At 42.0% G+C, this 14,228-nt stretch overlaps 1 protein-coding gene across 4 annotated transcripts in view; it reads right to left on the bottom strand.

Annotated features, from left to right (window-relative positions):
- ERBIN (erbb2 interacting protein) overlaps positions 1 to 1,019 on the bottom strand; it is a 126,862-nt gene extending 125,843 nt beyond the window's left edge. For all 4 annotated transcript variants that reach the window (XM_021701975.2, XM_021701977.2, XM_021701978.2 and 1 more), the window contains exon 1: positions 93 to 1,019. The gene's annotated coding sequence lies outside the window, so the exon portion shown is untranslated. The remainder of the gene's footprint in view (positions 1 to 92) is intronic.
- Between the last annotated feature and the right edge of the window lie 13,209 nt (positions 1,020 to 14,228).

The raw sequence follows: 14,228 nt of genomic DNA, 5'->3' as shown, positions 1-14,228 counted from the left end.
GCAACTAGGGAAATAGTGAGAAACCCTAAAGGACCCTCTCTTTCCTGGCCCAAAGCTTTGTAACTTCTAGACACACTTTCGGTGAAAATTACCTTTCGGTCGGGCAGTGTCTCAGGGCAGCTTTTTCAAGGCTTCGCCTGACATGATTTCCTTCCCTTCATTAGTCAGTTTGGATCCAGCCGAATTTCTCTCTCCGGTGAGAGCGGATGTGGGGTGGCCTCCCGCAGTAGGACGAGTAGGTGGCTTTGGAGGGGGCTGGGAAGCGGGCTGGTTTCCTGGTCTCAAGTTATACAGGAGTTTCCCAGCCCCAACTAGGATCTCCGCCGAAAAAAAAACTTTTCACTCGTGACACCGCCCGGAATTACCGTGCGAAACTCACTTCCTGCCTTGGCGCAGAAGCAGGATCCAGCTCGGTCCACGGGAACCCGGAAAACCAGCTCCGCGCACGCCGGGGAGGGGGAGGGCAGGGGGCGTCCGCGGAGAGCCTGGAGCTCCGGGCGTCCGGCGCGCCCCGCACACCCGACGGCGGCGGAACCCGGCCGGCGGGGACCAAGATGCCGCCGGGGCGCTGGGCGAGCCTCGGCCGCGCTAGGCCGCCAGCTCCTCCTCGCCGCCGCCCCCAGAGCCGGGCGGCGGGGTTATTGTCTCGATAGCGCCTGCCGCGCCCTTCGCCCGCGCCGCCGCCGCCGCCGTCGCGGCCGACCCGGGCCGGAGCCGAGGGGCCGGGCAAGCTCGAAGGCGGCCCCTTCCCCGGGCAGTCCGTCTGGCCGTCCGTTCTTCCGTCTGTCCCTCCCCGCCTTTCCTTCTTGCCCTCGAACCCTCTTCTCCCTCTCCCGTTTTCCCGCCGCCGTCCCTTCGCTCCCCTCCTCGTTCTTCTTCCAAGGCGGCGGTGGCTCCCCCGGGAAGCGCAGGGGGTGGGGGCAGGCGGCGGTTCGGTCTCCTCACGAGCTCGCGGGGCCGCGGCAGGGGCCGAGGCTGCGTCCCGCGCCGCCGCGCCACATTCACTCGAGCGAGAGACTGCGAGGGGAGGGGAGGGTTGGGGAGGGGAGGGGAGGGAGAGGAGAGAAAGGAGGAGGAAGGGAGCTGGGGCGGAGGGGAGTTACTGCCTCACAGGCCGCGGCGGCAACAGCGCCACCGCCTCGGCGGTGAGGGGGAAGAGACTGCGCGCCGCTGCTCCGCGGCGGGGGCGGGGCGGCCTCCCGCCGGCTTCGCCCCAACCGCCAACAGCCGGGCTGGAGGCCGGCGCGAGCCAGTCACCGCGCGCGAGGGCGGCGCGGGCAGACGTCGGCGGCGGCGGGGGGCGGTGGACCCGGGGCCGGGCGGGGGAGGGGCCGGCGGCGGCGGCGGCGGGGGTTCGCGTGCGAGGCGCGGCGTTAGGCCCGCTCAGGCCCAGGCCCGGGGAGGCCTGCCTGCCGCCCCCAGCCGCCGGAGGTGGGGTACGCCGACGACGTGGACTCCGATTCCTCTGCGCCCCGCCGGGGAGGCTGAGAGCCCCCAAGCCTCCTACGTCCCGGCCAATTGAGTTTCTTTATAAGACAGTAATCGGTGCGAAGGGTTCAAGTCCAGCCCCGATTTTAAGGCTGCAGGTATCTCTTTCAACTGCAGCCCTCCCAACTTCCTCTAATGGCACGCTCGGTTTGCAGGAAACCACAGCGGCGGCTCGGTGGAGCTTCCCACGCCGGCCCTCGCTTAGAGCTTGCTCGCACAGCAAAGCAGTGGGGGCTCCTCCAAGTCTCAGCCTCACACCGGCGAGGAGACAAAGCTGGCGCTGGGAGGGGAAAAATGGCCCGCGAAATTGCCTCAAGATAGTGCCTTTGTTAGAGGAAGCATTGGACACACTCCGAATGCGACGTAGGCTTCCAACCCCGGCGGTTTCGGTGGTGCAGTCTTGAATTGCGCTGGCCCTAATAATTCAGTCTGGCAGGGTTTGCGTTTATTGCGGAGAGAGACTCTTAAGCATTCAATCAACACATATGGCATAAAACGCTTCAACCATAACATTGCACAGTTTTTGCTGTTACTGCTTTAAATATGTTAACAGACAAGACGGCCTTGTTTTACCGGAGAAGGAACGTAATACGGAACAAACCATTCCCCGCCCCCCAGTCTCTGCTGTTCTTAACCCTGTACAATGATGGTCATTAGTCTCTGTGTCCCCGAAGTCATTGCTTCAGTTCTTCCGTCTGTGTTCCAGAGATAATTATTTATTACCAAGTTTGAACAAAGACCTGTATGCCCTATAGATAATTACTGACTTGCATCCAAAGGAAGGAGTTCATAAAGTCCATCAAAGAATTGTTTACCAAAGTGAGTTGTACGCTAGTGAAAACTCTTGAAATAACTCCGAAGGTGTTCGAGACATTCTGTTAGTGTGACAGCATTTTAACTACTTCCAGAACTGCTGGAATTAACACAGGTAGTACTTTAGGATAGAGCAGAAGTTGAAGGTTCCCAAATAGTACCAAAGTGTTCAGTTTTACTCAGTGCGGGACGGAGGTAAGAGAGCATTTAACTACAGCTAGGAAATGAAACGACAGCCAGGTGTAATAGTAACACCAAGCTAGTTAAGCCATCTTATGCGAATATGAATCTTAGCCATTGTATAAGATCTAAAGTTGGTATATTGCTTATACTATTTTTAATCTCACAAGAAAGATTTCCTGCTCCCCTTTCAAAAACAGGCTTGAGTCTGACCAAACTCAGTAGCATAGCCCTGAACTCAAAGGGTCACTCTACTAAAGCATCCCAAGATGGAGTATCTCCCATACCAACATGTCACCACCTGGAATCTGCAATTTCAATGTTGTATTTAGTCTCAGGTTGGTTCAAGAGCCCTTTAAATGTGGCATCATAGATTCAGCTAAGCCTAACCACCACCACCCCTTCCCAAACCTAAATAATAGGACCAGACCAGTCCCTAGGTTAGGGATTTTTCCACCCTACTTAAACTTCTACTGGGGTCCAATTTGGACGATTACCATTTAGGCTAGAAAAGTTTCTATAACCAAAACCCCTCCTCCAACTCACCTAAAATTTTAATGCTGGAGTTTAATCCCTTTGAGTCGTTTATTTCTCTACCACAAAGCCATAATCCTGGGAAAGGTAATATTTAAGCCTTATTAGTCATTTATACCTAATTCATCAGATTGCTTCCCCAAAGCAGCTTTTGATGGGAGGGAATATAGAGATAGCATATGCTGATACTGAAAAGGTAGGAGAGGGAAATGTGGTTCCATTCTTTGGGGAAATACATGAAGAGAAGTATCGACAATAAAGTGCTCCCATTTGATTGTTAAATAAGTCCTACGTGTACTGCAAAATAAGCCCCAAAGCACTGACCTTAAGGGGTTGGAAGCCAGGATACACTTACCAATATTACCTATTTTGACAAATATTTCTTTAATGATGTCCTTGTAAAGTATCTTCGGCAGGAACTCTGTATCTGTGCTCATATAGAAGATGAAATGACAGATATATGATCAGGGTATTCAGTAATCAGAAATAATGATTCATCTTTGTTATTCATCACTGACTACTTAGTTCTAACTCACATGAGCAGCACATACAGATATAGCCAAATCTTCCATTTGTTCTTTTATTATAAGGCATTCTTGTTCTGTGCTTTACAGATTAGTTTCCTTTGAAAATCCTCCCACAGTTCAACTAAGATGGACTTAACATTTCAATTATGATTAAAAGGAGAACTAAAACCCCACCTTCAACAAGCCTGCCTGTGATTCTGTAATGATTAACTGAACTCCAGGACCACCTTAGAGAGAAAGCTAATAACTTTGTTGATACTCTAGCTTCATCTTCCCCATTGTGATTCTCTAAATAATTCTCTGTGAAAGGCAGGGAATTCTTTCTTTGGGATTCCCCTTCCCAATGGCTGGGCTCAGGAGAGGAATTACTGTCTGCTAGAGATAAGCCACATATCTGAAGGAAAGTCTTAAGGTCTTAAGCATTCCAGGGAATGCACACAGCATCCATCAGGGGAAGAAAAAAAAAAAGTCTCAGCACAGAGCCTGTCTACTGTTTTAAAAAGGGTCCGCCTGTCATTTCCCTATACCAGCTAGGCAGCTATGCAGAAGCACTATGAAAAGAAAGTAAGAGAAGTTCAGGATGATCATTCTTCTTTTCTTTCTTTCTCAACACCTAGTGAAGAATTGGTTACCTAAAACCAAAGTCTTTATCACGGTAGTATTAGGGGAAAATCAATCTAGAATAGATTTAGATTTTTTAAAAGTCTGGAAGCATTAGATCAACTAGATCAAAATGCATTATAACATGTATTTTTAATAAGGATTGACTTCCCTATTTTCACTTCCATCTTAGCGCCTTCATAGGGAGAGGGCAGGAGGTTAGGGTAGCAAGTATGTGGGAAAAGGACACTTGGGTTCAAAAGAGGCAATACATGCAGGAACCAAAATTAGGGATTTTATAATACTTTGGGAATGGAATCATCCCTCCCGTAGCCTGCCTTTCTGACATATTTCCAATAATATTTTTTGAAACAGAGGTAAGTCTGCCTCTTGTGAAAAGCTTTATGAAAAGCTTTCAAGTTTTTTGCCCTTGTATATGCTTGATAATCTTTTTTTCCATCCTATACATTTTGTAGCCTAACAGGATTGAATTTCTTTTCAGCTGTCTTATGAATTTTTTTAAAGTGGAGAGAAAATAAATAATTCATGGTGATTATATGACCTCTGAAACAAGACAGTTTGAATTAGAAACTTGGCTACTGAGTGACCTTGGGCAAGTTCCTGAACATCTATAAACATGAACTTGAGCTTCCTCATCTCTACAATGGGGACTATAATATTAACTGCCTCATAGATTATTGGGAGGACATCATAGGACAATGCTCATAAACTGCTTAGCACAGTGTTTGGCACATAGAAGTGTTAACTATTATTAGTAGTTCACTTTAAAATGCACTGATAACATGTACCATGCTTCCATCATTTCTAAGATGGCCATATAGTGTATTATTAAAACCAGAATACTTTTGAAAGGAAAAGTACACATTAATAACAATTACACAGAGACAACAAATATAAAACCATGACTGTCCTGGACCAACTAAAACAAATAGTCACCCTAATCATTTCCAACTTTACTACTTCCTTCTGATCACTTCCCCTCTCGTATCTTCCCTGGTATGAATCATAATCTATGTCAATCATATTATAGTACGCACACTTCCTTTTAAATCATAACAGTATTAATCAAGAAAAAAGTTTAAATACTGCTGCCTTTCAATGCAGGCTTTCACTTAAGAATACCATCTTTCGGGGTGCCTGGGTGGCTCAGTTGGTTAAGCGACTGCCTTTGGCTCAGGTCATGATCCTGGAGTCCCAGGATGAGTCCTGCATTGGGCTCCCTGCTCCGCGGGGAGTCTGCTTCTCCCTCTGACCCTCCCCCCTCTCATGCTTTCTCTCTCTCATTCTCTCTCTCAAATAAATAAATAAAATCTTTAAAAAAAAAGAATACCATCTTTCTTTGTGTAACGAAACAGCTGTTTTCCTACTTAAACGCACACTTAACTTTATATTTTTCTATAGTATTTTTAAAAAAAACTGTTTAGCATCAAATATGAATGAAAATAGCCAATACATGAGTGTGAAGCATAATTTGAGATGTAGTGTGAGGCTAAATGCCTTGCTCTCAATGGCAACTATGTAACATAAAAACTTGTTTAGCTAAGCAACATACCATTCCTATTTCAAAGTAAATCATCTCTATGTTGTTGATGACAGCAATATCATCAGAATACTGGAGAAATCTCACTTAAATCTTGTTTAATCAGTATTTGGAAAATGAAACTTCTCAATTGGATTTTCTAAAATAATTCTGGATATACTTTAACACTCATACTTTCTTCCATTGGGGAAAAAAAATGTATTTTCTGGGAATTGAGTGTAAATTTTCCTTCAAAGATGTTGAGGTAAACAATAGCATATTTTAAAATGTTTCCTCTATCTTGTTTTCCCTAGCCCAATCCCTTTATTTTTCTGCCATTAAATTAATGTCAACCATCAGATCAATCATGTAGTATTTTAGTTTTCTTAGTTTTTAAATCTTCCAGTTTCCCTCTAAAATAGATACTAAATTTGTCTTCCTTCTACCTCTGGAAACTCCCTCCGAGAGTTTATGTTTTCCTTATACAAAACTTTTTATTGTATATTTTTCATATTTCCTGCTATACACCATGCCAAACTATTAATAGAGATGTCATTTTCCTTCCAAAGGATTTGTAATTCTTTACGTAGAAATAAGTATGTAGAGAAGAAATAGTTTTCAAATATTTTATTTGATAATTTCAACAAAATTTTTCTTTTTCATTTTTGATATTTTATTTCATTTACCTGCTTTCCAGCCACTTTACCTCATAAATAACGGATATTTCTAGTTTGTCTTCTGTCATAATGAAACCTTAGCTAATAAGTTCTTTGTCATCAATCTTGTCATCTTTCAGAAAAGTTCTGGCACTGACATTAGCATTTATTAGCTGATGACCTTGGACAAATGATTTGATCTCTGTGCAATAATTCATGATCTATAAAATGGAAAGATAAGCCTTTTCTTATATATCTCATAGGGTTATTGTAGACAGCAAATGAGATGAGGTACATGAAAGCACACTATAAATATTACATAAATAAAAACTGTCTTTTTTCTATTATATCAGTAGTAATATGTTTCATTATTATCATCAATAAAATATCATAAGCCATATTCTATGTCCCTTGACTTAGTAGCTCTAATAGTGTGCATACATTAGATTACATATTATATGCAGGGTTTATTTTCTATAAAGTCTATAACCTAAAATAAGAGGTAGGTATAAACCCATCAAATTCTATATAAAGATTCAAGTCATTAATTCAGCTGTCCAAAATTCAGAAGCTTTATTATTCACACACTGGCTAGATTTTACACCATGAAATGTTGCTAGGCAAATTAGAAGTGTTAATTTTAGGGAGAATCTTTGGCCTACTTAAGGATAATAAGCTTTTAAAACTCTAGAATCTGAACATTTTTAGTAGTGTTTGAATAAGCATGAAGGGACCTTAAGAGGTGGGTCATCTGGTTTCTAGTTCAGCTGCATTTTTTTTTTTTGAGATTTTATTTATTTATTTGAGAGAGAGAGAAAGCACATTGGGGGGGGGGGTCAGAGGGAGAAGCAGACTCCCTGCTGAGCAGGGAGCCCGGATGCGGGACTCGATCCAGGGACTCGATCCAGGGACTCGATCCAGGGATTCGATCCAGGGCCTCCAGGATCATGACCTGAGCCGAAGGCAGTCGCTTAACCAACTGAGCCACCCAGGCGCCCCTAGTTCAGCTGCATTTTATAGGTGAGAGAACTTAGATTTGAAGACTTGCCCAAAGTCTTATTACTGGTTAGAGGCAGAACCATAATTAGAACACAGTTCCCCCCCCATTTCAGTATGTGTTCTTCTATACCATACTGCCACCATATAGTAATCCAAACATGAAAGAACCAGAAACCGCCAAGAAAAGTTGGACAGAACTACCTAAATGTATTGAACTTCTTTTGGCAAAAGCCACTATAAACCAAGTTAAAAGACAAATGACAGTTGGAGAAAAAAACAAACAAACATATATAAGAAACAATAGCTAATATTTATAATATATAAAGGGCTTTTATAAATCCAGAACAAAATAATAATCCAATAGAAGTATTTACAAAAGACATAAATCAATAGTTGATACACACACACGAAGAACCAATAAACATTTGAAATATATAATGGCCTCAGGGGCACCTGGGTGGCTCAGTTGGTTAAGCGACTGCCTTCGGCTCAGGTCATGATCCTGGAATCCCAGGATCAAGTCCCGCATCGGGCTCCCTGCTCGGCAGAGAGTCTGCTTCTCCCTCTGACCCTCCCCCCTCTCATGCTCTCTATCTCATTCTCTCTCAAATAAATAAATAAAATCTTAAAAAAAAAAGAAATACATAATGGCCTCAAAAAGCAGGTAGAGAACAATCTCATTTAAAAACCAAGATAACTTGGAGCACCTGGCTGGCTCAGTTGTAAGAGCATGTAACTCTTGATCTCAGGCTTGTGAGTTCAAGCCCCACATTGGGTGTGGAGGTTACTAAAATAAATAAATAAACTTTGTAATAAAACAAAACAAGATAACTGAAAGTCCAGTCAGCTTTTGCTATTGGTATTACAGTTGGGGTGATAGCTCCTTTTCAACTCTCTCAATGAGCAAAAGGAACCCCAGTGGGCTATATCAAAAGATGATCCTATGTCTTTGATAGAAAGGGAAGTGAGCCATTCTGATGACAACTAAATTGGAATTAAATTAACTTATGGGGCGCCTGGGTGGCTCAGTTGGTTAAGTGGCCACTCTTGATTTCAGCTCAGTTCATGATCTTGAGGTCGTGAGATGGAGCCCTGCCTCTGCTTCTCTCCCTCTCCCTCTGCCCCTCGCTCCCCCCCCGCTCACATGTACATGCTCTCTCTCTCAAATAATCTTAAAAAAAATAAATAAATAACTTAAATGTGGTCCCAGAAACTAGTCTTTTCTGGTGCTGCTGCTCTCTATGAATGTCTATAGGGAAGCTCAACAGCACCAACTGGAAAGGGTCAGGGCTGGGCATACACTAGTGGGCCTCTCTTTGGGCATATTCCCCTAGGCCAGACCACCAGGCTTCTAGATATGCATTTGCCACATTGTGCTCAAATTAAGGTTATATACTTTCAAAACCATGGATTTTAAGATACTAGCGTTCTCAAATAAGTGCTGAACAGTGTGAGATGGTAACAAATTGTTCTAGCAAATCAAAATTGTGTTTATGTAATGAGTTTAAGGCCCTGAAATCAACTCCCAAATTCCCTTAGGGTTACAGACTGAGGTTCTGTTTAGCGCTGGGGAATCCTGTGAAAGGATCCAAGGAGTCAAGTGCAGGAGTAGCCATAGGAGTGGGGAAGAGGCAGAAGAAAGTCAGCCTCTCTTTGTAATGTGAACTCTCCCCACTCTTCACACCTCCTTGGACTTGCTTCGGGCAAGTGTTCCAAAGACAAGTAATAGGGGAAAAATGGGATCAGGTAAGACAAGAAGAGAAAAAAGTAGTCCTAAAACAATTTTTAAAAAGAAACCAAACCTAAAACCAGAAAGTGAAGCAAAATATTTTTAAAAGATTGAAATAAATTTGTAGAAAACACAATGGATGAAGGGAGAGAGAAAATAAGAGTCAGAAATCACTAAAAAGAGCAAGTAGAAAAAAATTATGTTGAAGAGACACCTGGGTGGCTCAGTCGGTTAACCATCTGCCTTCGGCTCAGGTCATGATCCTAGGATCCTAGGATTGAGCCCTGCGACTGCTCAGTGTGGAGCCTGCTTCTCCCTCTCCCTCTGCAGCTCCCCTGCTTGTGTTCTCTCTCTCTCTCTGTCAAATAAATAAATAAAATATTTTTTTTAAGATTTTTTAAATCTTAAATTACGACCTGAGCTGAAGGCAGAGGCTTAACGACTGAGACACCCAGGTGCCCCTAAATAAAATCTTAAAAAAAAAAAATACATTTAAACCTTCTTAAAAGCCAGAAAATGAGATTGATTTCAACATACTATATATATGAGGGGGGAAACTAAAAAACAAACGATGAATGACGTTGGATAAACTCAAAACAAGACAAAGAAACCCCCCAAATCTATAACATAAAACAATAAAAAAATAATAATAATTGTGAATGTGTAAAAAGAAAGAAAGAAAACTGCTCGAGGCCATTCAGTTTCTGAGTAAGTCTGATATCTCTAGGAAACAGGGTCCTGCTGTCCCAGGACCTCCTAAGTTAATGGAACAGAGGGCTCCTCCGAAGCTGCCCTGGGACCCTGAGCTACCTGTGGAAGCCAAGATCTGACTTCTACAGCTGATTCAAGTAGCACTACCTGGCCTGCGTGAACTTCTCCCAAGCCAAGCCCTGACTTCCCTCCTCTTCTTATCGGCATAGTAAGTTATATTGCCAGTTAATAGATAACCTGCCTGTACAAGATCACCTAGGTAGGAATTTGTAGAGCGAGAATATGAACGCAGCAACCTGAACCCGGAGTGTCAATGCCAACCATTAAATTCTGTAATGACTTTTAATGCCTGGACCAGTAGCTTTTCCACAGCCATTTATAAGCCGACATTCTCACTTTTAATCACTGGGGATTTTTTTCATAATTCACAGCCTTCCGTAGAATAAAAACAAAAGCAGTTTTAATTTCATCTTGAAATACTTCCTGTTTCTTAGGCTTCTTCCTCTGCTCATTTAAAACAAAAGCTCGTCCCTTTCTTTTCTTCTTGTTTCCCTCTTTATTGTAAAACCCATGTGTATACATTGTAGAAAATAAAGGGCTTACAAAGTATACAAAACAAGAAAAAAATATTCCACCGAATACAAACAATTAAAAATAGGACCCTGGTAATGAGGTTATTCAAGTGCCTGAACATATCTGTAGAGACTCGGTAGTTTAAGGCCTTTTCTGCAGAACCCGATGCTCATTTTTGTGCAGCAGCCAAGATTATGCTAGACTGACAACTGGAGTTACATCTTTATTGGTGGGATTGGATAAAAAATAAGCTGTTCCAATTTGGTACTGCAGTAGTTTACTTTGAAGTGTTGATTGTATGTTTTCTCTTAACCGCTTATGTAATCATCCCGTCTCATTTTACCAAAAACCATTTGCATCGGAACCTTGCTGATAATTATTCTTTATGCATGCTTAATGGAGTATGACAGAAACAGAGTGAGCATGGCATCAATACCGATGTACTAAGTGGTGTCTAATATCTTGATATTCTTCTCTTCCTTTAATGTATATATGACTCATTGATGCTTCTGAGCCACTGGCAGAGAAGGTAGTTTAAAAATAATTACCAACAGGGGCGCCTGGGTGGCTCAGTCGTTAAGCAGCTGCCTTTGGCTCAGGTCATGATTAGAGGGTCCTGGGATCGAGAACCGCATCGGGCTCCCTGATCGGCGGGAAGCCTGCTTCTCCCTCTCCCACTCCCCCTGCTTGTGTTCCTGCTCTCTCTGTCTCCCTCTCTGTCAAATAAAAAAAACCAAACAAACATTACCAACATAAATTTCCATCCACAGACTCTACTTTTTACTTTCTCACACCACCTCATTTAAAGTCTTTTGTGTTTAAAAGTATGTAATAGCCCTAAAGGAAGGTATTACGTGTTTCATCTGTTGCTCCAAAAGAAGCGAAAAACTAGACTATTAACCCGCTGTGTAATCCCTGCACAGACTACAACGCCTTTCAGTGGGAAGCCAGGCTCTGCCAAGAGCAGGGACTGCAGTTTAAACATTACAGGGTCAAGTTCAACATTTGTTCCATTCACAGATCTCCCACTGACATCAATGAGAGTTTTGTGCAGAGTAGAATTTCTTCCTCAGTCAAATGATTTCTGTAATGCCTTCTATTTTGCCAGAACATATTCCACAAAGAATGTAATAAAGGAAATATACATAGTACCTCTCTTTTTTTTTATCCCTTCTCTTGATTTCAATAACATGTCATCTCCAAAAAAAGCATTGTTCTTATAGAACATGGTTTAGAAGGTAAATAAGCTAGTGCAGAGAATGTAAAGAGATTTTTCAATCAATCTAGGCTCACTTGTTCACAATTTTTGAAAGGTTTTTTTTTTTTTTGCCTGTGATACAAACATCACAAATGAATTCAGTCAACAAGCCTTTGAACCAAAGAAATTTTATACCTTATGATATATCATATTTGACTGATTGGGAACATGGAGTTCTTAAGCTATTAGACTAAGGTATGTGGAACTAAGTATCAATCCCACAAATATCCCTAGGTAAGTAAAGCCTGCTAATCAGGACAAGTGAAGGAAGGGTAGGCAATCTATATTAGTGAAGAGTTTGAACACTACAGTGTAATTTTATTGTTCTTAAGTAATACAGTAACATCAATAAAAATTAATGACATACTTCAACAAATGAATATGCATAATTTATAATTAATTTATAATTAATTTATAATTAGCCCATTGTTTATGTGACTTGTAATTTTCAGGGAAAAGAAAATATTAGAATAGTAAAATATTAAATTCCTTTTAAAGGAAATAAAATATTAAGTATTTTTCTTTGAATAACTATAGTAATTATCTGATTAACACTTCTATCAGCTTGTAAAATGAGACATTAATTTACATTACAAATTGATTTGATGTCTAATATCATAATGTAAGGTTCTCTTTGACTTTTAAGATTTAAAAAGAAAATCTGCAGTTTCTTATAGACTTGAAAATCTGGTGTATGTTTTGCTTAATCTTCAGAAATATTTTAAAACAGACTGGATCCTAAACATCATTAGTATTCTATAAAAAGTTCTGGCATGACACATTCATACTTCATGTAAGGGAGATGCTCTTACTTTTCTGTTGCTCAAAAAAGTTTTTAAAAAGACAATCTGGGGGGCGCCTGGGTGGCTCAGTTGGTTAAGCGACTGCCTTCGGCTCAGGTCATGATCCCGGAGTCCCAGGATCGAGTCCCACATCGGTCTCCCTGTTCGGCAGGGAGTCTGCTTCTCCCTCTAACCCTACCCCCTCTTGCGCTCTCTCTCTCTAATAAATAAATAAAATCTTTAAAAAAAAGTATTTAAAAAAAAAAAAGACAATCTGGGGACAAAGACAACTGATAGAAGGTAAAAACAAAATAGGCACTTTGGCCTATGCAACAACTCACTCCCTATTATGTCCAACAATTGCCCAACTTCAAAATTTCTTGTTTTGTTGTTTTTTAAATTTTATTTTTAAGTAATCTCTACACCCAGTGTGAAGCTTGAACCTACCACCCTGGGATCAAGAGTAGCATCCTTTACTGACTGAGCCAGCCAGGAGCCCCTAGAATAAATTTCTACAGGGGTTCGCTCCTTCAAATTGGAACTGTGCCAGGCCTTTCAGAAAAAAATCACAAAGTTACACCACCTGTTATTTATTAATGGTACACTCAAACAGTAAAAACTTCTTCAGGAATTCAAACAGACGTTAGATATCAATGGCATTTGTGGAATATCTATTACGGATCCAGTATGAGGCTAGGCGTTTCACAAGTGATATCTCACAAGGCAATTTAAGAGATATCAAGTTAAGAAGTCTTAGAGAAATCTATGATTTATATGGCAATTTTAGAATTTCAGGAAGAATCAGCTGTTCTATGGTCCTAGGAATCAGAAAAGTCCCCACTTAGGAGTTACCATTACAAACAGACCATCAATTCTTTTGTGGTCTTTTGAGTTGGGGACTGTTCATCAGATATATGGGATGGTGTGGCAGTTTTAAAATATAACTACAAATTCTTTGGGGTGCCTGGGTGGCACAGTTGTTTAAGTGACCAATTCTTGGTTTCTGCTGGGGTTGTGATCTCAGGGTCGTCAGAATTTGCGCTCAGCATGGAGTCTGCTTGGGACTCTCTCCGTCTCACTCTGCCCCACCCCTTCTCTAAAATAAATAAATAAGTCTTTAAATAAAATAAAATAGGCGCCTGAGTGGCTCAGTTGGTTAAGCGACTGCCTTCGGCTCAGGTCATGATCCTGGAGTCCCAGGATCGAGTCCCGCATCGGGCTCCCTGCTCGGCGGGGAGCCTGCTTCTCCCTCTGACCCTCCCCCCTCTCATGTGCTCTCTCATTCTCTCTCTCTCAAATAAAAAAAAATCTTTAAAATAAAATAAAATATATCTACAAATTCTTTGATATCCCTCTCACCAAAAGTGCAATCTATGAACTCTGTACTTGTAAATGGGCTGCTTTTGATTTGGCTTCAACCAATAGAGAACAGAGAAAATGACACTATGTGATTCCCTAGGTGAGGGCATAAAAGGCAATATGCTACTTTGTTCACTGGAATACTAGCTTTTGAAGACATCAGCTACCAACTCAACGTTCTGTCTTCCCCGAGGCCATCATGTATGAGAAAGGTCAAATTAGCCACATGGCAAGACCACACAGAGAGGCCCTGTGACTATAAATAGGAATTGAGAGAGCTGACCAGCCATTCTCAAGTTCTGCCAGCCTCCCTTCTCCTTCCAGCCCTCCCCTCCCCATAACTGTCACAGCTCCAGCCACAATCACATGAGAAATTATGAAGGCTGGAACTGCGTATCCATGCCCTCCCCAAATTTCTGACTCAGGGAAAATACGAGATATAATATTTATAGCATTTAAGCCAATAAATGTTGGGGTAT

This window comes from Neomonachus schauinslandi, chromosome 7 (genome assembly GCF_002201575.2).
Source record: "Neomonachus schauinslandi chromosome 7, ASM220157v2, whole genome shotgun sequence".
In the NCBI taxonomy this organism is placed as follows: domain Eukaryota; kingdom Metazoa; phylum Chordata; class Mammalia; order Carnivora; family Phocidae; genus Neomonachus; species Neomonachus schauinslandi.
Note: the sequence above shows the minus strand (reverse complement) of the source record. Positions and strands in the feature narration are given on the sequence as shown.